This window comes from Protopterus annectens, chromosome 8.part0 (genome assembly GCF_019279795.1).
Source record: "Protopterus annectens isolate FY-2018-M chromosome 8.part0, PAN1.0, whole genome shotgun sequence".
In the NCBI taxonomy this organism is placed as follows: Eukaryota; Metazoa; Chordata; order Ceratodontiformes; family Protopteridae; genus Protopterus; species Protopterus annectens.
The window spans coordinates 559,847,177-559,873,959 of NC_056741.1; positions in this window are offsets into that span (position 1 = coordinate 559,847,177).

Here is a 26,783-nt window from a genome sequence, read left to right on the forward strand (position 1 = left end):
TAAAACCTTTGTTGATACATGTCAGAGCTAGAATTCAGGACACAACACAGTTTTTGAATATTATTCAGGATACCCAGCTTGATCCAAATTGGATCATGTGCACTTTGGATGTAAAATCTCTCTATACTAGCATACCCCATTGGGGAGGTCTACAGGCTTTGGAATTTTGGCTGACTAAATCTGAAATATATCTGCCTGGATTCAACACACTGCTTATATGTATATGTGAACATGTCCTCAATAAAAATGTCTTTTATTTCCAAGGTGAATGTTATTGGCAATTGAGAGGTACAGCCATGGGTGCCTCTTTTGCACCCATATATGCCGATCTCTTCATGGCATATTTGGAAGAATATGTGATTTACAACCCTTTACATAACATTTACCTTGTGGAGATGGACATTTGGAGGAGATACCTGGATGATTGCTGGATGGTGTGGCATGCAGATACTGAATATCTTTTGGAATTTGTGGAATACTTAAACAATAATATATGGGGTATTGAATTTTCAATCACATCAGATAAAGACAAGATCGATTTTTTGGATGTCACAATTTATCGTAACAGCGACCATACCCTTAATACCAAAACACATCGAAAGTATCCACAATTCAATTCATTACTTCATGCATCTAGCATGCATCCACGCCACACCATCCGCAACATCCCCAAATCTCAATTCTTAAGAATGAAATGTATCAATTCCTCCAATACCGATTATGATACAGCCAAACATGATTTGAGGCATAGGTTCTTGGACAGGGGATACTCAGATTTTGATATTGAATCTGCTAGGATCTGGACTGATAGACAGAATAGAGATTCATTATTACAATATAAGAACAGAGATGATTGCACTAAAGATGACAAAATAAGATTTATCACCACTTATGGTAGGAACCATCAGATAGTTAGGGATATCCTGAACCAAAACTGGAACATTCTGCTAGCTAATGACCATTTAGGACAGATTTTGAGCAACCAATGCTCAATCACTTACAGGAGAGGCAAAACCCCGGGTACACTGTTTTCACATTTTAAACATCAGGAGAGTGGTGGTGCCCATTATAAACAACTTACCATTACAGGGGACGAACTGTTCACCTTTCCTTGTGGCCATTGTAGCTCGTGTAGCCAGGTGAATAAGCTTAAACAATTTACCAGTGCCAATACAAGCAAAGTGTATGATGTACGTATATTTGGTAATTGTTCATCTAGTTGGGTCATTTATCTAGCAACATGCCACTGCAACGCTTTTTACGTGGGTAAAACTTCCCGCTCACTCAGAATCAGGATAAGCGAACACAGGAGTGAAATACGCAATAAAAAAACCACTAATGCTCTATACCAACATTCAATCAAACACAAAACATCCAATTTCATGTTTATGATTATTGATAAAGTCATGGGAAATAGACATAACCAACAAGGTTGGCAAAGTATACTTAGCCACAAAGAGAAATATTGGATTATCCATTTAGGAGCACTATTTCCACCTGGTCTTAATGAACATTTGGGCTAAAATAATGAATACTCCCAGTCTATGCTGTCAACACACAGACCTGTTTTATTATATTTGGTTATCTATCATTCAGTTGCATTTGTATTAGTCAAATGGGGTATTATCATTGTTATTACATGTATATACCTTTATGATGGTTTTCTTTATTATTAGAGGATAACCACTTAGTATAGATACCAAGATACATTATGTACTTGTATACTATATCATATCAGAAATTGGGGTTATGTTGTATACTACCCCTTTTTGTATACAGTGTATGGTGCTTGCATTATTGCCAGCATGTGACCCAACCTTATTTCTTATACCACCCGCTCTCCTTGTTATTGTTGCCCTTTTAAGTTTCATTGTTGCCCCTTTAAGCAACATTGTGGCGCTTGTGGTGATGTCGTCAACAAGCGCCAGTTACTTTGTTTTAAATGCATTTGGTTTTAATCCTTTCAACTGCTGATGAAGCTTCTGGCTTTCTGGAAGCGAAAACGCTGTTTTGGTCTTGAAATAAATTGCGTTTCTTTTCTTTTACATCGTTCTGGCTGCAGTGGTGTTCCGTTTTTGTTTTCAGTGAGTTTATTTGTTTCTTATTTAACTTATTTATATCAGAAATTGGGGTTATGTTGTATACTACCCCTTTTTGTATACAGTGTATGGTGCTTGCATTATTGCCAGCATGTGACCCAACCTTATTTCTTATACCACACGGTTCAGTAACACTTATTTACATATGGTATGGGTCAATTTCAGACTGGTTTCTGGCTCCATAATTATGTGTTTCATATGATACCAATAGCATGTATCATTTTTGTGTTTTATAGTTGGCTAGGATATTATACATTCCATGATTATAATAAGAGCTTGTTACTCTTCATTGGTATTTGTTTTTGACCTTTGTCAACTATCAGCTCTAGATAGGTTTATTGCATTGTTACACTGGTTATTGTGCCAGCCCTTTGGCTATCATTGGACCTCACTTTTTTATATAACATATTATATAGTTAGATAATTTTTACCTCAAACATGCCATAGACAGTTTATATACTGGTCACAGTGTTTTGGGTCATGCATTATACATTTCCAGCAAGCATGAGATACTGTTTTGTTACATTTTGTTAGACATGTTATAGACAGTTTATATACCTGTCACAGTGTTTTTGGTTATGCATTACACATTTCCAACAAGTATGAGATACTGTTTTGTTATATTTCGAACTGGTACGAAACAAGAAACAACAAACTGTAGAAAAATCTGTTCAGGTGTCCTGAAGAACAAGTAGACCAACAGATAAAATCTAAACGCTGCTTTATTTTTGACAAACACTGTACCATTTTCGCTACCACATACACAGTAGCTTCTTCAGAGAAAAACAGGTAAAAGGCGCCAAACCTTTTAAATAATTGATCCACAATTACATCACTTCCTGTGCAAAATCGACAAAGTGGATTTAAAAATAAAAGTATTCACTTTAGTCTAAATAAATCAATCGTACACACACCATATCCTTCATTACAACATTCAATAGACTATACATAAGTTATAAAAATAATCATATGTATTGAATAACTCACCAATTCCATATTTAATATTTGTGAATAAGAGTATTCACATTGGTCTAAATAAATCAATCATACACACACCATATCCTTCGTTACAACATTAAATAGACCATACATAAGATATAAAGGTAATCATGTTGTATTAAACAACCCACCAGTTCCGTATTTGATGTTTATACATTATATATATGAATATATATAAGTAAGTATAAATAAAACCATCTTAAAAAAGGGGGTATAAAATAAATACTCTAAATGTAATTCAATAAGAACATAAATATTAAAAATTAAAAATATTAAAAATATTTTATTTATATACCTATGTAATCCATTAATCCACTGTAGGAGGAAATAAATATATTTCATACCTAAAAGTTTGTACTAAAGTATACCCTGTAAAACTATCTTAAAAAAGCTCTATATTTTAAGATAGATGAAATATTGCAGTGTTCGTTTAAACCTGGTGGATTGAATGCATCCAATTTCAATTGCCATTCAAGTTCACGAACTTCTAGCAATAAATGGGTAGGACCCCCTCGTATACTTGGTGGTATTTGGTCTACTGCCATGAACAAAAAGCTGTGACCTGGATTATGAAGAACATGTTTTGCCAATGCGTTATCCGATTTATTATTACGTATGGCATAAACATGTTGGTATATACGTTCTCTGAACTTCCTGTCGGTTTTACCGACATAAAATGCCTGACAGCAGACACAAAAAGCAATATAAACAATGGATTTGGATTCACAGTTTAGTTTAAATCTGATTTCAAATTTAGTGTTCCTTATTGAAAATGTACTACCTGTTCTTACCATTCTACACCAATTACAGGTTCCACAACAAAATGTACCTTTTTGCCTATTAAAACTATCTGATTCAAAATTTCTTTGTAAAAGTTCTTTTATATTCCTTCCTCTTTTATAAACTACCCTTGGGCAGGAGCCCAGTTTTTCAAATAAAAAAGTGTTACTTGAAATAAAATGCCAGTTTTTTTGCAAAATGTTCAGTATTTGTTGTGAATGTGGGTTAAAAACTGTCACAAAATTCAAAGAGAATGGTAGAGGAGTGTCCTCTTTGTTTTCTAGATTTGTACTATTTAAGTTGTAACAGTTAGAGACTTCACCATTTAGATTGTTACAATTAGGAACTAGACTATCCAGAAGGTATAAAGGTGATTCACTATCACCACTGAGTAAGGCTTTGTAAAAGCCTTTAAGTCTTTTGTCTTCTACTTCTGAGGTTAAATCTTCTATCAAATTAATTGGATAACCTCGGTTCAAGAATAGTTCTTTTAGAAATTCACATTCTTCTCTAAAGTCAGTCATGTCACTGCAAATTCTTACTGCCCTCACCAGTTGACCTTTAACTATTGCACGTTTCTGTGCAAACGGATGGAAACTACTGAAGTGTAAGAAGGAATTGCAGTAAGTGTTTTTCCTATAGATTCTAGAAATGAATCTCTGAGTAGATACTTGTTTGATTAATTTTACATCTAAGTAATCTATTTCTACTTGTGAGAAGACATAAGTAAATTTTAAGAATGTTGTGGTATTGTTTAAGGTGTTAACAAATCTCTTAGCCACATTTTCATCACCCTTAAACAAGATGAAAACATCATCTAGGAACCTTGTATAGTAACAAATGTTTGTTACATATTCTGATTCCTTAAAAATATACTGTCTTTCCCAATATGCCATAAACATATTGGCAACACTGGCTCCACAAGGTGTGCCCATGGCTACACCTTGTACCTGTAAGTAATACTCCTTTTCAAACATAAAAAAAATTGACGTCAACACAATGTCAAGGAGCTCTGTTACAAGATCTATTTCATTTTTGGAAGCTTTTAATTCATCCAAAAAGTTTTGTTATATTTCGCATTGATAGATATATATGATCAACTGACTGTTTTTATTCCAACATTTTCTGACACTTCTTGGCATTCATGCCTATGATTGCATTTAAATGATATGTATTGCTTATGGAGGTGCATTTTGTTTTGTTTTGGAATGTAACTTTTTGTTACTCATTATGTATGCACATAGATTATGTGCTCCTGTTTTTTATTGGTCCCGAGCTATTCATAAGCATCTATGCTTACCAGTGAGTTGTCATTATGTCTTTCTTCCTCACTGAAGAAGGTTTTTTCCGAAACTAGTATGAGGATCGAGCTGTTACTTTAGTGCTTATGTAGCACTAGGTTACCTTAAATAAACTTTGGGATTTGGAACTTTCGGTGCTGGCCTTTGGTGTGTTTTTTATGTTTGGTTGGCTGTGCACAGCCGTACTTGCGAGGTGGTGTGTTTTTACCCTCCTGACACTGGCCAGGACTATGTGCTCGTGGCCTGCTGTGGTGTGGACAGCACCCATCCTGCAGTGCTAGGGCTGGTACTGCCACTATAGGAACCCCTTGGTGTCCTAGCATGTCCATACTGACTGCCAGCTGTTGGTGTTGCTGGCCTATGTACACACGGCTGTCACCGCACTCCCACCACATGTTCAAGTGCAGACAAACCATGGTTGATCAGGGCCATCATCTCACCAGACCATCTATCCATGAGCTTGGTATAAGCAAGAATGGCACCAGATAGTTCATGGAAGTTGTTGCTTGCAGATGTGAGAGCAGCCCTTTGCAGCCTCACACCCTGTCTGGTGTAATGTTCCATACATGCCTGCACCACCATGGCAGTCTGAAACATGCATCTGGTGGTACCAGTTGTGGTGTGTCTGTCAAGGGCATGATGACCAGCGGCCTTACCATGACCACCCTGGGACATCTGCCTATGTGGTGCCTTGCCGGATATCCAGCTATGCCTGCCATGACCAGACATAGTAGGCATGGTTACCACACTCTCCTATGCACTGCCACTAAACTTTCTCTCCGCTATGGCCACTGGGGATGGGGTATATATAGGTACTGAAACTGTGTGTGGGGTTGGGGTGGCTAAAAGGGGGATGTCAAATCATGCTGCTGTTTTGGCCCCTGACAACCCCCACCTGTGCCTCAACAGCACTATCGTCATCTTCGGTGTCTGTATGGACACCAACATCAGATTACATGCAGGAGAGACCCTGACCCACCTCACTACCTGTGGGAGAAAACATGAAACGCACTTTAAGACCTGTACAGCATTGCATAACAGTACACACACACACACACGCACACACGCACACACACACACACACACACACACACACACACACACACACACACACATACATATCACCTTAATACCTACCTGTCTGTGACTTTATAAATAGTCCCACATTTATTCCCATGCTTTCTCCATCCTGCATCACACTTGGTAACATACACTCATTAATAACACTCATTAATGTATCATTACTCTAAATGCCTAGACAAGTGATCTCAACACAAGACCTGTTACTCCATTACCTCCCTGACCTGAGTGGAGTGGTTTTACATGACCTCACTGCTGTCATTAAGTGTTCACCCTGTGTATGTCTGGACAATGTGAGCATGGCCCCTATATGTGAGGGGCTACTATGTACACTCCATAATATCATGCACTGGAGTGTCATGTGTAAGTATTGCTCAGTACATGCCAGATATGCTGCTTAATCAACCTGTCATGTGACAACTGTAATATATGGATACACTCCCTGGTGTTATCTAGTAATTCATCATATGCATCTGTAGTGCTGCATATGTGGGTTGTCAGTCTACTCTCTGCTGAATGCGATATTAAGGGTATACCTGGTGTCTACCTTCCCTCCCAATGCATGTTCCATGCTACAGACCTTATTATACTATCAGCTGTCCTGTGATTATATACATGACAAGTGTTCCGGGTGTGTCATGTGTCAGTCGATGTCCATGTACTGCATGATCCCAAAGGGAAGTACTGCTTTATGAACAACCCCACAATCACACATGTGCATACATGGACACCGACACAAACACACACACACATGCACACGCATCCTACATGCATCAACCTCCCTCCACTTCACCAGAGTGACCCTACAGACAAAATAACCACCCACTCACACACACACACACACACACACACACACACACACACACACACACACACACACACACACAAGCACACACATATACAGGTGAACTTGCACAATGGTAGTACACACAGTCCTCCTATTACCCGAATGTCAACATGCATAACATATGGTACACAACAGCATGCAGCGCACCTATAGTCAATCCATGCTAACAACAGTATACATGTGTGTGATGCATGTGCTGTGTTAGTAGGTGATGGCCCTTCCCCTGGATATCACTGCACCCATGTACACAGTATTGCTGTGTACCTGTTCTGCACCCTGCCATGTACTGTGCACCAAACCTCACAGGTGTTCAACCCATTGCTGAATGTGTAGTACTGTGTCAGTTATGTCAGTTCTAATGCTCACAGCCCATATGTTTTTCAGCAACACATACCTGGGATGATATGTGGACAGATTTCATTTGTGAATGCCTGATGTCTGGTTTACAGATCTCAACATCAGCGGACCATGTCTGACCAATCCAATACTATTACACTGATAACCATCAGAGCATACTGTGGCTATGGGGAGTGTACACACCCTTACTGATATGATGCACCCTTCCTTGATCTACCATAGGACCACATCACCGCATATATTAACAGTACATGAGCCCGATATGTGACTTATGTCCTGTAAATTCACATGCAGTGTCTACGGAATATGTTAGGTGTGTGAATGCTGACCACAGTGCATACTCTCCGTGTGTGCATATGTATGCACACCCTTATCATGACGGTTTGTTTCACCTGTTATGTGTACAACAGCAGTCACTACTCCTGGCAGGGGTATACTAGCATGGGCCATCTGCATTTGCCAGTGTATGTTCTGTCTGCCCTACACATGTCCCACAAATCTGCATGATTGCAAGGTCTACTCATGTGCATATCCCTTGATGTTCACACACTGCTGTCACTATTGCTGTGGGGGTAGGGTTACATCTGCCACAGTTCCTGAACCTGACGGTGTGCAGAAACAGCCATTCTTAGCATCCTTAGGATCCCTGCTGCAGTGCACTGGTGTGTCATATTGGCACCCCCTCCCCACCTATAGCCTTTTTGCAGATGCTTGACAAGTAAGGCCTACACATATGTGTCAGTTTGCAGTGTCCCATACACTGAACCCCAAGTGTTACAGCCTAGTCCCAGCTGATAATGTGGACCATAGTAAAATGTCATGCCATAGTGTAGCTCTGTAACAGCTGCCATTGTACTACTGGTATATACACTGTTGTTGCACTGTATACAGGTGATGTTTCACACATGTCCCTACTGTAGACCATGTCTCCCACCATTATGTTACTCCATGTGGACACATTCCACAATGACAGGATGTTAGTTATCTTGCAGGTGTCTGACATACCCTTCCAATACCCCATCATGGTCACCACTGTAATGCCGTGCATTTAACAGCAACAGTATGTGCACATGTACAGCATGCATTCTGGGTAGGTGTGTTAGATGTGTGTATGGAATATACCATAGCCATTACATCCCGGTGTATTGGCAAGCATCAACATAAACCATACTCACTGGTTACAGGCTGCTGCCTTGGTGGTATATTAGAGGGACCTACATAAGAGGGTGAGAGATGCAAAATCAGTGGCCACACCTGTGGCATTGCTACATGGTGGGTGCAGCACTACAGTACATCAACAGTACATGTCCACAATACTACCACGTATGCACATTTGTTTATTACTACTATGCAGCAACTAACTATATCTATGACATGTTAGATATGCATGATCTACCTGTACAGATGCAGATGCATACACAACAGTGGTCTACTGATGTGCCCTGTGGCCTTACCTGCATGATCATCAGCCAGTGTGTGGGTAGCACCCACCTCCACAATGGTGTCTGGCGGTTGTTGGCTGTGAAAATGGGCAGGTGCCACGAGGCTGGCGAGGAGCTCCTCAACATGTGTCAGAGGGGGATGGATGGCATGGCCCCCTGTTATGCGGTGAGCCTACTGGACTGCAGCAGCACACCGATGGCATTGCAAAGCAGGTCATAAAAATTATGCCAGACCTGCTCATAACTGCGTTGTGCAGTCCAACATCATTAACCCTGTGTACTAGGTCATTCCATAGGGTGGTCCACTCCTGCTACTCATGGGCAGCCCAGCCAAGCAGGACAGGGTAGTGCTGGATTAGGGGGTTTAGCACTATTTCATTTTCAGCAGCTGAGTAAGCAGGGAGCCGTCCATGTGATATCCTGCCTGAAAGCCATAAAGATGGAAACAGGTCTGAGCAACTCATACAGCAAGTTTACCACACTTCTTAATACACATCTCTGTCACTCCTCCACCATATCAGTGACAACAAACTGTACACACAACTCAACAGGTATGGCTACAGCTTACCTACCAGTGGGATAGATATTGTATTGTACCACACTTTGTGCTATGTGTTTGCAGCCATGTTCCCTGTGTGGACACTATCATTGCTGACCTGTTACAGACTATTCACCTGCATGACATTGTCAGGGCCACTTTGATTCCATATATGCCTATGGTATGCTTGCTGTGTGATTGCTGCATATCTGATATTCTGTGTTATTGGGGATATCTATGCATGCTGTTGACATGTTCTGGGATTCTGTAGACTATTACTACCCACATATGTTTTATATCAGCGTCACAATAACATGTTTAGAGGATATTTGCAGAACCACCTCTCCAAACTCATCTACCCATGTTACCAGGCCACATCACATGTGGGACCCAACCTGGGGCCTCCTCATGTACTGGTCCAGCACTACCTTCTGGTGGAACTACCTCAGGGGATGTTGCCCCCCCCCCTGGGGCACACACAGACATGATCTTGTCCCCTGAGGTTAGGTCCAGGGTCTGTTCCATAGTGGGCTCCACAGACACATGTGGGATGTGCTGCATCACCTTGAGGTACCCAGTACACATTCACAGGGTCCACATGCTCCCCTGCTCAGCCTCCAGGTCAGGCACATTCAGGACATGGACTGCTGTTTTGAGTAGCAGTGGGTGGGTGGCTTGTTCCCATTGTGTCTATATTGGGGCCCATGGGGCTTCCACATCGCAGACCACACACACCATCCAGGGTGTTTACCCACCACGTGTCACATACCACCCCTGTAGGCTGCCATCTATATCTACCAACCCAGACCACCTTCACAACTATACCTGCCATACTTCTCCATATTCCCATTCCCTACTTCACAGACAAGGGCAATGTGGTCCCAACAAAGGCTTCACATGTGACATACGCATCCATGTTGCACACACTGACAGCTGTATATATCTGTGTGTATTGCTATGTGTGCTGTTCCCTCACACATAGCATGCAGCACTGTGGTGGTAATATAGGGGACATGTATTTACACACATATATTTGTCTGTGTGTTTGTATATATGTTGGCATGTGCATATAGATATATAGCTTTATATGTGTAGATATATATGATGTTGTAGATATAGATACACATATACATACCTATATATGGGGTACATTCAGACATCAGGTCCACAATCTCAAAACAACTTCCTGCACAGCTGCACTGTTCTGCCTTGCTACAACACAGACAGGTACCACATATGAACACAGCCTAACATTAGGGGGTATATGTAGGGCCAGATTGCAGGTAACCCTATTACACAACTATGGCATTCCAGCATGCTACAATACAGGTTAACCGGAGTATCCTGCAAGTGGTTGGCTGTGGAACCCACGTGTCCATCATTATGGCATTACTTCCACCACCAGCCATTGGCCACAGTAATATACATGGTTCCCATTACACAACACACACTATGATGGCTTACATCTTATCAGTCAGTGTGCTCTGCACAGTTGACGGGTATGGCCTACTACCCACAGAGACAGACTCAATTGTCCTTAGCAGTTATTCAGCTGAACATCATTGCAACAACTACACTTGATGGCACATATAAATCATTCCACATCATCTATCCAATTATTATGAACCAAGTACTGCAGTCAGTTACAGGCATATATACTTCACATTCATGTTGTGGGGATGAGGTTTGTTCTGGATAGTGTCCTTCTAAAGATTTTATTTTTGTTCTCCTTTGGCTTGGCCTTTAGCCAGCTTTCTTTCTTAGTTTGTTCGATTGTTTGTTTCACAGTCAATTTCACTTTCTTTCACTCTCTCTCTCTCTCCAGTAAATGGATTGAGCTGATTTGAATAGATTGCAGCATGGTTTTTGTAGGTGATGCACATGATCAGGTGATGGCCTCTGTACCAATCAGTGTCATCCACTTGCTACCTGCATGCAGCATGCTGTGTAGTACTTCCAATTACCACTGTCATGGCAACCCACTACTATAAATCCCTACATCATGTGGGCATGGTCCTTTTACTTTCCTGTATGGTGGAATCCTTCCTGTGTGTGGGCAGCAGTGTTACAGACAGCAGATAGCAATACCTCTTACAGGAGAACTTGCACACTCAGGCCAGCTACATATTTTTATGAGGTTCCAGAACTACAGACAGAGTGTGAGTAGTGTTTTATGAATTGTATAGCACCAGTGTTACAGGGTTTGTGTATACATACTAGTTTAACATGGAATGCAGTCTGTCTGCATAGCTGTCAACTGTGGGCCTATCCACCTGATGGCCAGAGGTGTGCCTGTTATGTTTTGTCTGTCCACCACACAGGTCTTGTGTCAGATATATTACTGGCAGTGTGTGTGTGTTGAGTGTATCAGTACATGGCTACATCCATTTGTGTTTCTAACTTCATATTCCTGACTAAGGGTATATTGCAGACCATCCTGTAACACCAGCAACTTGCTTAGTGTATGACAATACTATTTCACATATGGACCTGTGTTCCAGTCTCTGTCCTCCACCTACATACCAGGCTTTGTCCATATGATATGTTGTAAGACGTTGTTATGTAGTGGGCAGTGAGTATGTCATGCTGCCATTCCTGCCATCATTCCACTGCTGTCGTGGCCCCCACACATATTGTGGGGTTGGGTCCATATATGTGTGGGCTTCATCTACACAATATATGTGTGCCCTTATGCAGTCCAGGGGCCAGTGTATGTAACAGTGGTATATGGCCCTGTATGTCAGCCTATGGGGGATGCACCATAGCTAACCTAGGCTGTTACAACATGTGGGGGTATCAAGGGTAAGCTGCCTTAAGGTATCTGGATGTACAGTACCATACAATTCACCTTGGGTAAATGCAGGCCTACTGCTTCCTGCCATACAGACTGGTTTGTCTGTCAGTGTGATTGTGATGGTGTCAGTTATGCCTTGTTATGTAACAGATACATCCCATTGTGTCAACTGAGGCCTTTACCCCCTAGGGATTGTGTACAGAGTGTAGATAGAGGCTGCTGAACTATACATCTGCATTACTTACTGTTGATTGAATGTTATCCTGTATCCCAGCCTGTCTTTACTGTTGTACTACTGAAAGGCTTTGGCCTGGACAGCAACATATGTAAACCTTTCCAGAATACCGTATTAATTTATCTGTTTGACAGTTGCATTAGTCTGTTCATATGTATTTCAGAGTCTAAACAGCTATATGGCATGGCATATACAACTGTAATAGTACACAAATAAAGCTTTCCCATGTATGCAAACCTGTGTGTGGTATTATAACCTTTGACCTCTCTGAGGGTATATGTTGCATGTAACAATTATCATTTGTATGGGTGGCTCATACAGTGTCCAGCTGGTAACGTGGCAACTGTAGGCATAGTGGCTGTTCCGTATTGTGTGCACCCTCTACATATGTATCTTTCTATACATATCTCTGTGTGTGTATGTAGTTACATATATTTCTATATATATATATATATATATATATATATATATATATATATATATATATATATATACACACACACACACACACACACACACACACACACACACACACACACACACATATATAGATATATATGTATGTATCTGCATATATGTGTATGTGTATATGTATCTTAGGAATATTTATTGCTTCCACATTGTACATTCCCTATGGTAGCCAGACTGTACTGCATGGCATGTTACTTATACCAGCCTGACATCATACAGGTGAGATGGAGTACTGATAACATCTTGTGCCCATGTTGAGTCAGGTCCTGGTTATGGGATTTGCAACAGTTGGTATTGTATTTTGTATTGCAGGGCAGACATGTATGGCTGTGGGGGGGATATCTATACATACAAGATATATGTTGCTTGGGCCCACTCACTCCCATTAATGGTGCATGTGGTCATATATGTTTTTGTTATGTTCTCTTATATATATATATATATATATATATATATATATATATATAAACATATATAGATATATATATATATATATATATAAACATATATAGATATATATATATATATATATATAAACATATATAGATATATATATATATATATATATACATATATAGACATATATATGTAGACATATATATCTATAGATGTATGCATATGTATATATATATATATATATATATATATATATATATATATATATATATATAGATATGTATATATCTATTTAGATATAAATATATATACACACACACACACACACACACATACATCTACATGTTTAAATACATTTCCTGTACTTTTGAATGACTGTGCTGGATGATATGTTTGTGAAAATATCAGGGTTATGTATATCTCACAAGGCTTAGTGGTAAATCATTTTCGCTATGGTGTGTAGGGTCCTAGGTTTGAGCCCTGCAGAGGCTGTTTATTGTGTTGCTGGGCAAAACAAGGGCCATTGGATGCAGAGGGATTAAGGCACTTTTAAGAAGTTGTAAGCGGGTTTGCACGGGTTTGCACAGAAGTAAGCAATGCTAACTTCCGGTTTCAGTTTCTCATACTGATTTAGCTACTCAGTTGCTTAACTTGTATAGGCATTGCATACCCCTGTGCAAACAAGCTTAAACCCGCTTACTGCTGCTTAAAAGTGCTTACTTCTACTTAGCCCATGCTAATTTCTGTAAAAGAAAAGAAAAAAAAGGGTTGATAGGAAAGTGCTGAAAAGGGGGCGCAGAGAGGGAAAGACAGTAGGGATAATAGCTAGGGATGTGCAGGAAGGGTGTAGGGAAGGTCCATAGCTGCCCATTTCATCTACGGCAACAGCTATGAATATACATTGAATTTGGAGGTAGATTTGGACACTCAAGAGAGGGGTGAGGACAACAATAATATGTTGTGATGCCAATTAGACCAGATTACATGTGTCCAGTGGACATGTGTGCGAAATGGACAGCTATGTATGGGGCAAGATTTTTTTGAGGAGCCGATTGTTTTTTTTTTCAGGTGATAGTGGGATGTTGGGGAGGGATAGTAGGTATATTTGAGGAGGGAGGTTGGGTAGGTTTACAGATAAGACAAACAAGATGCATACAGGGGCAGTATATGACATATGTGGGGGTAAACACCTTGATGGGGAGAGGTGTTGGGAAATCGGAAGCCCATGAGCCTCCTAGTGGAAACAGTGGGACTGAGGTCCTCACCCTTGGGCAGGCATCACTGAACCTTTACAGCCCTGAAGATGGCTATGCTGGGGGATAAAAGTCGGAAAGCCAGGCTGACCCTCTAGTTGCGGCACGTAGCCCTTGAGCTGGCAAAGCAGATCTCCAAACTGCTGGTTGAGCTCGCTATGCACCACGACCCGGACCTGGTGATGAGTGACAGGTTCCTATCCACATCCACTCCCAGGGGGGTGAGCCCCATCCCCTGAGGTGGTTCCACCCGAAGGTGGTGCAGGACCAACAGAGGAGGAGGAGCCGGGTTGGGCCCCAGACATGCTGGTGCCCAGTGCCATGGCTTGCTGAGGTGGGACAGGTGGGTCTGCTGGGACCTGCATTCCCATACGTGCTATGGTCTTTATGTTTTATCAACATATGTGGGTTAGTAATAGTCAACACATTCCAGGATTGGGTATAACAGCATGCATAGATATTCCCATTAACCCAGACACCAGATATGGAAGAGTTGCATAGTAAACAGAACACATGCATATATAGGACCACAGTGGTAATAAGAACAGCATGCAGGTACATTTATGGTACCATGCCAACAATGCTGGAATAATTCAATATGGCACATGCATGGGAACCATTAGAATTTTTATCAAACGAATGGCCATTATCAGAGTCAGTACATACCAGTCGGGGTGGGTAAGTTGATTATTGTGGTAATTACAACAGCATGCAGGTACATTGATGGCACTATACCACCAATGTTGGAGCATTTCAACATAGCACATGCATAGAAACAGATTGAAATAATTATTAAACAATAGGACATATGTCCCAAAATTACAGTTAAGTCAGCACATACCAATTGAGTTGGGTATTTAGTTTATTGTTGCAGATATGGTTGGGGGGAGAAAGATGTCAATTAACAATTAGTATTTTCCTGTAGTTCGTATTACTTTCCTAGTATTAGTACACTACCTTATTGCCTTACTTTCGATAGTGGTATGGCTGTCAACAACTATATACATGTACTAGTTTTACCTCCAGTATACACCACTTACCTGGTATACCCGTGGAGGAATTGCTTGTTAACACTAACTGTTTCTACACATGCTCCCAGATTCTAGGTTAATGTTATGCACATACCTGTCCATCTCCTTTTGCACAGACTCTGGCCATGTCTTGACCACATGCAGGTGAACCAGGACATATTTAGACTATTGCCCTCTTCAACCTTTAGTGACTTACAACACTCTTATACAAGAGTTCCTAGACAGTTATATTGTGTAGCACAGTGTGGGTGACAGTGATGAGTGATACTTTATTATTCAGAGCAACTGGAACACTCACAATGCCATACAATACCAGAGTAAACAATACCAGTACAGGGTATCAATCATTTATTTCTAGGCACAGTGTTCGTATCTGATGGACCTGTGGGAACAATGTTTGTTTGCACTACCTGAATGTTGCCACACAAATTACCAGAAACCCCATTAGTATTATGCACATACATCTCACTCTGTTAATGTACACACTCTGGTCACAGCTTGACAACATGGGGGTGTAGATGGGACATACTTGGCTTATTACTCTCATAACATTTTGGGGAGTTGCTAGTGTGACAGGATTGTTCTTATAGATGTGTGACAATAAGTTGTATTTCCTGTTTGCTGCCTAAACATCTGGGATCATCCCACTGATTTCCCAGGGGGACAGGGTGACAGGCAGCAGATATGGGCTGATATACTGGATATTCTGGACATACTGTACAGTTGTGTGGTATGATTCTATATGCAGCCTATGTCCATTCCCAGGATTCAGACCATGGCTGTGTCTGCTAAAACTGCAATACTGTCCATCATAGTTGTGTGTGCTATATAGATATTGCTGTATATCTGTTATCTGATTTCTGTCTATAATTCTCCTGTGGTTTTACATACTGACCTTGTATTACAACACTCTTATACAGGATTTCCTAGACAGTTATATTATGTAGCACAGTGTGGGTGACAGTGATGGGTAATACCTTATTATTCAGAGCAACTGCAACAATAACAATGCCATACAATATCAAAGTAAACAGTACCAATACAGGGTATCAGTCTTTTATTTCTGGGCACAGTGTTCATTTCTGATGGACCTGTGGGAGCAATGTTTGCTAGCACTACCTGAGTAATGCCATACAAAGTACCAAGATTACACATTAGTATTATGCACATACATCTCACTCTGTTACTGTACACAGTGTGGTCACAGCTTAACAACATTGGGGTGTAGATGGGGCATACTTGGCTTATTACACTCATAACAGTTTGGGGAGTTGCTAGAGTGGCAGGTTTGTTCTTATAGATGTGTGCCAATCAGTTGTATTTCTTGGCACAAAACAGATAGTTGTCAGCAAAACAAGATCCTTAGACAAAGTATATGAACACAATTCCCACAAAAACATCCACAGGATCTCTCAATGGCTTAGAAAATAACATTCAGTGTCTATAAAAGTAAAAACTCAAACAAATTTATTGGTAAGCGCTTTCGTGATGTAGACACATCACTTCATCAGATCTATAACTGACACAACATAGCAATGCTTATATTACTAAGTTGATTCAAAACAACCAATCCTGGTGCACATCATCAATTTCCCTCTCATTTTCTTAAAAGGGTACACTTAGTAAATAAGACATTTCCCTAATAATAGCATGCATATGTAGCAACAGACGTTCTTGCAACCTATACATTCTCATAGAATAACAGTAATGATATAAGAATCAGCATTATAAAAATACATTTATGCACAATACATAAAAGACATGCATATAAAAAACACATGTATAAAACATATGTATAAAAATATAAAAAAAAAAATATATATATATATATATATATATATATATATATATATATATATATTTAAAAGAAAAAGAAAAACATGTATATAAGAAATGTATATAGAATAGAACATACTTCCTTTAAATACATTGTATATGCAAAACGTAACACTTTCTTGCTAAAGGTCGAGATTTTAATAGGGGTTTAAGGGGTACACTATCATTCAAACTCCTCCCTTTGTCTTCTCTCAACCTCACTATACATCTACTCTCTGTAGTTCCTGTTAAATTTACTATGTCCCCTCCTCGCTCATTCTCATAGACCATTTCAATTGCCATAAATCTGAAAGTGTGTGTAATATCAGTTTTGTTTACATGTTTCGCTAATGCATTAGTACTAATGGTCTCTTGTACCCTTTGGGGGATGTTGCTGGGGGTATGCATACACCTTTATGAGCAGTCTCACTCATTCTTTTGGGACCTGTCTGCTGTTCTTCATTGCAGGGGCGTGTATATTCTGAGAGCTCTGCTGTCAGACACGCTGCCTGCACTCTTACATGCTCCGTGTAAGATTAGGAGCTCAGCCAGTACACTGTTATTAATATGCATGGCGTGCTGCCATCCTGCTCCTAAATGGCCACGTCTGTGCAGGAATAAACTAGTCCTGCATGGAAGGATAGTAAATCCAGGGGTTAGTGTCTTTTAAGACTGTTTCACAAGCCTCTGGTACTGGATGCAGATTCTTTTCAACAAAAATGGACAATGATTCGGTTGCCCAACCTTTACTATAGACAATAGACCTCATGGGGGGGGGGGGCATTGCTCATTTTTATGTATTTTGGGGAGCCTGTATATAATGGAAACAAGTGGATGTTCTATATTAAAATACTTAAACAAATCTTCAGAAATCATGTGTGTCATAAGCATATCAAACCATAAAAATGAGATCTTATCTATTATCCCTTTAACTGCAGCTTTAATACCATTAAATGGTGATTATGTGCTGGTCACTCTAGATATAACATCTTTATTTACAGTAATCCCTAATCAATGGGGAATTGAAAATATAAGAACTTTGTTGAATATGAAATGACTGTTTACAAATGAAAAAGTGAATTTACTGTGTAGCCTGTTAGAAATTATTCTAGATAATAATGTTTTTGCATTTAAAGAAAAATTCAATCTGCAAAAGTGTGGCATGACTATGGGCACAGCCCGTGCCAATAGCTACACCAGTCTAGCACTGTTACAATGGGAAAGCACATCTTTGATACAAGGCAATGAATTTAGTTAGTATATACTGCGACATGTACGTTTCGTAGATGACATGCTTTTTCTTTGGAGAGGTTCGACACAAATGTTTGGAAGGTTTTTAGAATACCTACATACAACTACATCTTTTATGAGCTTTACATGTAGGTATTCAAGTGAAAAGTTAGAATTTTTAGACATATTAATCAAGAGATCAGAGCTAGGAAGGCTGGAAACTAGCCTTTATAGGAAACCGAGTAGGAAGAATTCTTTATTGCACAAAAATAGTATGCACCCAAGGCACATTAGTAGGAATGTTATGAAAGGACAGTTCTTCAGAGTCATGAGACTCCACAGCGATGACAGTTAGGAGAAGCGGTACAACTACTCAGAGAAGAATTTCTTAGTAGAGTGTGTAGTAAATCAGAGGTTGATGCCAGTATTAGAGAAATATATAAGGAACGTGAAGGGAGAGGTAAACCATACTTCTCAGAACAGGCTGCACAAGATGTAGGGATGCAAATTCATACCAATGAAAAGCTTAGATTTCTCATTTCTTTTGCCAGTGATGTTATCTCTTCTGCAATATTTTTAAAAAGAACTGGAACATCCTTACAGCCATCAAAGAATTGGAGGAAGTAATTGATGATATACCCCATTTTTCATTTAAAAATAAAAAAATCATTAAAAAGGCAGTTGTGCTATAAATCACAAACATCTAGATCAGAGAACTTATCTCATAGGCTAGGGATATACCCGTGCAGGGATTGCACAGCCTGTAAATACATTTTTTCGTGCACCACTTTCATACATTCACAATTAAATTTTAAAATAGAAACTGAGTTTTATGCAGACTGTAGGCCCAACAATGTAGCTTATTTCAGTTTCTGTCAGCACTGTATGTCTTTTTATATAGGTAAACTTAATAGAATGATAAAGGAGCACATTTTAGAAGACATTAGAGACATAGCGAACAAAAAGGACAACAGTGCCTTAACTAAACATGCTGGAATGCATGGGTTGCATCGTGTATTTAATTTCTTTGTGCTATAAGTGATAGAAGACAGTATTGGGGGGGGGTATAAAACTAGGACAGAAGAAGCAGAACAGAAGTGGATACTGCAACTTAATGCTGATAGAACCCCCCCCCGGGATTAATGAGGCAGTATCACTGAAACCCTTTCCTAAGGCACGAGCACTAAGGCACTGTGCTTTTTCCCTTGTTTCAGATTTGTATTAATACCCTGTTGTAACATTTTTAGTGATGAATTGGTTATTAAATATAAAACTTTCTATTACTGAATGACATGCTTTTACTATTAATCATTTTTTTATATATGTAGATAGATATTTTTTCTATGAGACACTATTTTATTTATGTATTTGTATATATATATATATATATATATATATATATATATATATATATATATATATTTTTTTTTGTCACATGATCAGGTCTTTTAGAGTGTCTTTATGTAATCAGCTGGATCAATTAGGCTATCTCCCGGATTCACTAATCTTCCATGCAGGACTAAGTTAGTCCTGCACGGAAGCGCCGTGTAGGAGCAGGACGGCAGTGCGCCATGCATAATAAAGAAGGTGCACTGCCCGAGCTCTTAGGCTTACATGGAGTGTGTATGAGTGCAGGGGGTGTGTCTGAGAGCATAGCTCTCAGAATAAACATGCCCCTGCAATGTAGAACAGCAGAAAGTGGAAATAAATGAGCGTGACCTCTCATAGGTGCTTGCATATCCCCACCAACAGTCCCCCATATGTACAACAGCAACAGGACATAAAAATCAAAGGAAGAAGCCCCTTTATTTGTTTTAAAAATCTGAGTACAGCTAACTGTAGGTGCGCGGGTGTGCCCATTGCTTAGCTACAGTTAAAGCAGCTTAAAAGGGTGAAGAGGATAACAAGAAAGTTATATGCAAATGAAGCAGCACCGCAATAGTGTATTGGGCAGAGCATTCACCTAACGCGCAGACATTCCTGGTTCAAGTCCCACTGCAGCACTGTCTATTTTACATGGCAAAGCATGGTATAGCCAATATTTTTATTGCAAAACCCACTAAATAACATATATTTATGAACTGGAGTACTGCAGGAAATGCACATGTGAAGAGTCAGTGTCATAATGAATAAGGCAGTAGTAAGCAGGTGTAAGCACAGATAAGCAATAGAAAGCATATGTAAGCACTAGTAAATGTGTTTAAGTGTGTTTGCGCAGGGATAAGCACTGCCTACACAGATTAAGCAATGTAGAAGCTGAGTGTAAGAAACTATAACCTGAAATAAGCAGTGCTTCCCACCATGCAAACCCACTCAAACCCGTTTACAACTGCTTTAAAGTGCCTTAATCACTCTGTATCCAACAGGCCCTGTTCTGCCCAGCAGCAAAATAAACAACCATGCAGGTCTCAAACCCAGGACCCTATACACCATAGTCCCAGTAGCTATCCACCAAACCATCACAGAAACATAGACAAATGAGGTAGTAGTAAGCATGTCCTCACCATAGTATAACCAAACTGAGCCTGTGAAAGGCATCAGTATACAGTCATATGTGCCATAACCGACTACATAACACAAATATGTGAACTGGAGTACAGCAGTAAGCCCAGAAGTGAGGTGTACTTGTAATAGAGTGTCAAAGTCCCCAGTAAAACACAAGGACCCCTCAGAGTGTACGTACACATCAATCAGGGATACTAGGCATACATATAAGGTGTAATGAATAATAACACAATGTCAAAAAGGCATTATAATGAATGTCTACTGTAGGCAACACCAAGCATTGCACAGGCAAGCTTAGGAGGTGTAAGCAATGTATACACCAGCTAACTCTTTGTGGCCAGTGGTATACCCCTTTAAACAATGCCAAACTTAGGTAAGCAGTTTTGCCCATAGCTTAGCCTTTTCAAAACTGGCCAATCATGAAAAAGTGCAGGAAATTGGCACTACTTAATCCCAAGAGGTGGGAGTACAGCTCATAACTGTTTGTAGCTTCCCCTTGCAGGCACTATGGCAGTACGGGGAGAAAGAGTGTGCTTCCGGGTGCAGTGCTGGTGCATCCAGGAGTTCAAGGTCATGGCTAGACTCCTAGTTAAAGACCATGCACAGAGACTGTTGCAGGGTCAGTACCAGGGCTCCCAATATAAGGTGGCCTGAGACCATCTCGCCCCCAACCTCACCAGTGCCACTGGCATACCCTGAACTGGTGAGCAGGTCAGGCACCACTATGCTGACCTGAAGCAGCTGAAGGGGGACCTCTTGGAGGAGTGGCTCCAAGAGGCTAGAGCATCAGGGGATGTCCCAGCTGTGTGTAAGTATCAGTCTACTACCTGTTTAATAATTGCCAGCTCAGGTATATCATGGAGAGGTATGGCTAAATATTCTTCTTATGTCCCCATAACTGCAATGGAGCGGGCCATGAAAAAGGAGGCCCACATCTGTCACCTGGCATGGTTGCGACACAAGGCAGGTCAGTAATACTCATGCTTTTACTGTCATAGGAAATAAAAATAAAAGTAGTAGTAAAGTAATTGCTAGTATAAAACCTGTATTGTTCAAGGCAAGTACTGCATACACTAGAGAATATGTCAGGAAGAGTCTCATATTGTTAGTATGGCAATAAAAGTGTAATATCCTGACAAAACAGATCTAACTGCTGGACTGTATGCGTATATTCTGGTATCATATGGTAATGTAGATTTGCAATCATGTAATAGTACTGTAGTATTAAGCACTATTGCCCACACCATGCACCATAACGTGAATGTGTAAGAATGCCTGTATATGACAGATGTAATCCCCAGAGACAATTTAGTACAATTGAGAGACACATAGACAGTAAAGAGGGGAAATACAGACAACAAAACTTGAATAGCACATGCAACTGAGATGTGAACTTCTGCTTTATTAGCACACACAGCCACGGTTTGAATTCTGCCAGTGGTATTAGTCTGCATACAGAATTATACACCACAACTGTACAGGTATGTCCATACTGTCTATTAAAGTGGCCCATATCTAAGGCCTATCAACCTGTCCCCCTGGGAAATCAGTAGGATGATCCCCGACATATATTCAGCAAACAGAAAATACAACTGATTGACATATATCTATGATGACAAACCTGGCACACTAGCAACTCCCCAATACCTTATGTGACTAAGAAGCCACATATGTCCCATTTACACCCCAACCTGTTAAGCTGTGGTCAGAGTGTGTACAGTAACAAAGTGAGATGTATGTGTATAATATTAATGTGTAATCTGGAACCTTGTGTGGCAACAGTCAGGTAGTGCTAACAAACATTGCTCCCATAGGTACGTTGGATACGAACACTGTGCTGTGAAATACAGACCAATATAACCTGTACTGGTACCATCCACCCTGGTATTGTAGGGGATTGTGAGTGTTGCAGTTTCTCTGAATAATAAAGTATCACTGATCACTGTCGCCCACACTGTGCTACATAATATAACTGTGTATGAAAGCATGTATATGTGTATGTCAGATCACTAAAGATGGAAGAGGGCAATATTCTAGATATGTCCAGGCATACCAGCATGTGGTCAACACATGGCCAAAGTCTGTGCAGAAAGAGTTGGATATCATAGTGCAAAACATCAACCCAAAATCCAGCCATATGTGAACAAACAGTTAGTCAGTGTTAACAAACCTTCCCTCCACAGGTGTACCAGGTAAGAGGTGTATACTGCAGGTAAAACCGGTTCATGTGTAATGATGTTGACAGCCATATCAGTGTCCAATATAGGTCTATAGAGTAGTGTAGTAGGACTTGTAAGGTACAGATAACAGCATGACTAGGAAAGTACTGTGGAGTACAGGAATATACTACTTGTTAATTGACATCTTTCTCTCCCCCACCTTATCTCCAACAATAATCAACTTACCCACCCCATCTGGTATGTACTGACTCTGGTAATGGCCATTCGTTTGATAAAAATTCTAATGGTTCCCATACATGTGCCATATTGAATTATTCCAGCATTGTTGGCATGGTACCATAAATTTACCTGCATGCTGTTCTTATTACCACCATGGTCCTATATATGCATGTGTTCTGTTTGCTATGCAACTGTTCCGTATCTGGTGTCTGGGTTAATGGGAATATCTATGCATGCTGTTATACCTAACCCTGGAATGTGTTGACTATTACTAACCCAAATATGATGTTGAAATCTAAACACTATAGCATGCTTGCGAAGGCCTGTCTCAGTGGACCCACCTGTCCCACCTCAGCTGGCCGAGGCACCAGGCACCAGCATGCCTGGGGCCCAACCCTGCACCTCCCTGTCCATTAGTCTTGCACCACCTTTGGGTGAAACCCCCTCAGGGGATGGGGCTCACCCATCTGGGAGTGGGTGCAGACAGGCACATGTCACCTGTCAACAGGTCAGGGTCATGGTGAGTAGAGTGATCAACGACCGGGTCAGTGATCTTCTACGCCAGCTTGAGGGCCGCTTGTCGTGATTAGAGAGTCAGCCTGACTCTGCAGCTCAGCCCCCAGCACAGTCACCTTCGGGGATGTGAAGGTGCATTGGTGACTGCCCATGGGTGGGGACCTCATTCCCACTGTTACACTAGGGGGCTTGTGGGCTTCCGATATCCCAACACCACTCCCCATCAAGGTGTTTACCCCCCACATGTCATATACTGCCCCTGTATGTTTCTTGTGTGTATTCTTTGTTAGCCTACCCAACCTACCTCCCCAAATATACCAACTTCCCCTCCCCAACATCCCAGTGCCACGTGAAAAAAAGGGCAATCTGTTCCCACAAAAAAATCTCGCCACATACATAGCTGTCCATTTCGCACTCATGTCCACTGGACACATGTAATCTGGTGTAACTGGCATCACAATAAATTTTTGTTGTCCTCACCCCTTTCCCAGGGGTTTGAGTGTCCAAATCTACCTCCAAATTCAGTGTATATGCACAGCTGTTGCTGTAGAAGAAATGGGCAGCTATGAAACTTCCCTACACCCTTCCTGCACATCCCTTGCTATTTTCCCTACTGTCTTTCCCTCTTTGTGCCCCTTTTTCACCACTTTCCTATCAACCCTTTTTTTCTTTTCTTTTAAAGAAATTATCATGGGGTAAGCTGGAGTAAGCAGTTTTAAGCAGCAGTAAGTGGGTTTAAGCCTGTTTGCTCAGGGGTAAGCAATGCCTACACAGGTTAAGCAATTTAGAAGCAAACTGAGTGTAAGATACTGTAACCAGAAGTTAGCAGTGCTTAGCTCTGCGCAAACCCGCTTACAACTGCTCAAAAGTGCCTTAATCACTCTGTATCCAATGGGCTGTGGTCTGCCCAGCAACAAAATAAACAGCTCCTGCAAGGATCCAACCCAGGATCCTGCACACCATAGACAAAGTTGTTTACCACTTAGCCATGCCAAATCCAAATAAATCTGATGTTTTCAGAAACATATCATCCAGTCCAGTCATGCAACAGTACGGATAATGTATACCAACATCTAGATGTATGTATGTGTAAATATATTAAGATCTAAACAGATGCAACATATCTATACATATATATATATATATATATATATATATATATATATATATATATATATTTTTTTTTTCTAAAACTATATACATATATATTAATATATATGAACATATATACATGCAAATGCCTACATCGACACATATATGTGTCTGCACCTATATATCTACATATACACAGCAAGTTACATATGTGTACGCAAATATATACCTATGTATGCATATACATAAGCATATATATATATATATATATATATATATATATATATATATATATATATATATATATATATATATCTGTATATATGGCCATACATCTGTGGATAGCAATGGCAGATTAACAAGCACACATATGTCCACATGGACTGTTAATGGGGTTGACAGGCCCCACACACTATACGTCTTGTACAAATTAGGCATCCCCCCACAGCCAAACACGTCCACCTGCAATATACTACCAAGTGTTGCAGATCCCATAACCAGGATCTGACATGACATGGGCACAAGATGTTAACAGTACTACATCCCACCCTTATGATGTCAGACTGGTATTGGTAACATATCATGCAGTACAGTCTACCTCTCCTAGGAAATGTAAAATGTGGAAGCCATCAACATCCCCAGGATACAGATACACAGACACAGATATGCAGATACATATATATATATATATATATATATATATATATATATATATATATATATATAGATATAGATATATATATATATATATAGATAGATATAGATATATATATAGATATAGATATACATGTGACTACACATACACACGGAAATATATGTACAGTAAAATACATATGTAGAAGGTGCACACAATATGGAACAGCCACTATGCCTACAGTTAACACCTGAACAACTGGACACTGTATGGGCAACCCATACAAATGACAATCGTTGCCTGCAACATATACCCACAGAGAGGTCATAGGGAAAACACCACACACAGTTTTGCAGAAATGGAATACCTTTAATTGTGTACTATTACAGTTCTATATGCCATGTCATATAGCTGTTCAGACATTGATATCCATATAAACAGAGTAATGCAACTGTGAAACAGTTATACTAATACAGTAGTCTGGAAAGGTTCACAACTATTGCTGTCAAGGCCAAGCCCTTCAAAGTGTACAACAGTGAGGACAGACTGGGCCAAACAATCAACAGTATGTAATGCAGGTGTATAGTTCAGCAGCCTCTATCTACACTCAGTACAAAATCACTAGGTGGTAAAGATGTCATGTGACCAAATGGGTTGTAACTGTTACATAACAAGGCATAACTGACACCATCACATGAATACTGACAAACAGAACAGTCTGTATGGCAGGAGGCAGTAGGCTTGCATTAACCCAATTTATGTAAGTAATGTAAATATAGGTGAAGTATATGGTACTGTACATCCAGATATCGTAAGTCAGTTCACCCCTGATACCCTCACATTTTTTAACAGTCTAGGTCATTTATGGTGCTTCCCCCTCACCCCGACTCAATAATACAGGGCCATATACCACTGTTAAATACACTGGCCTCTGGAGGGCTTAACAGCATACATGTATTGTGTAGGTGA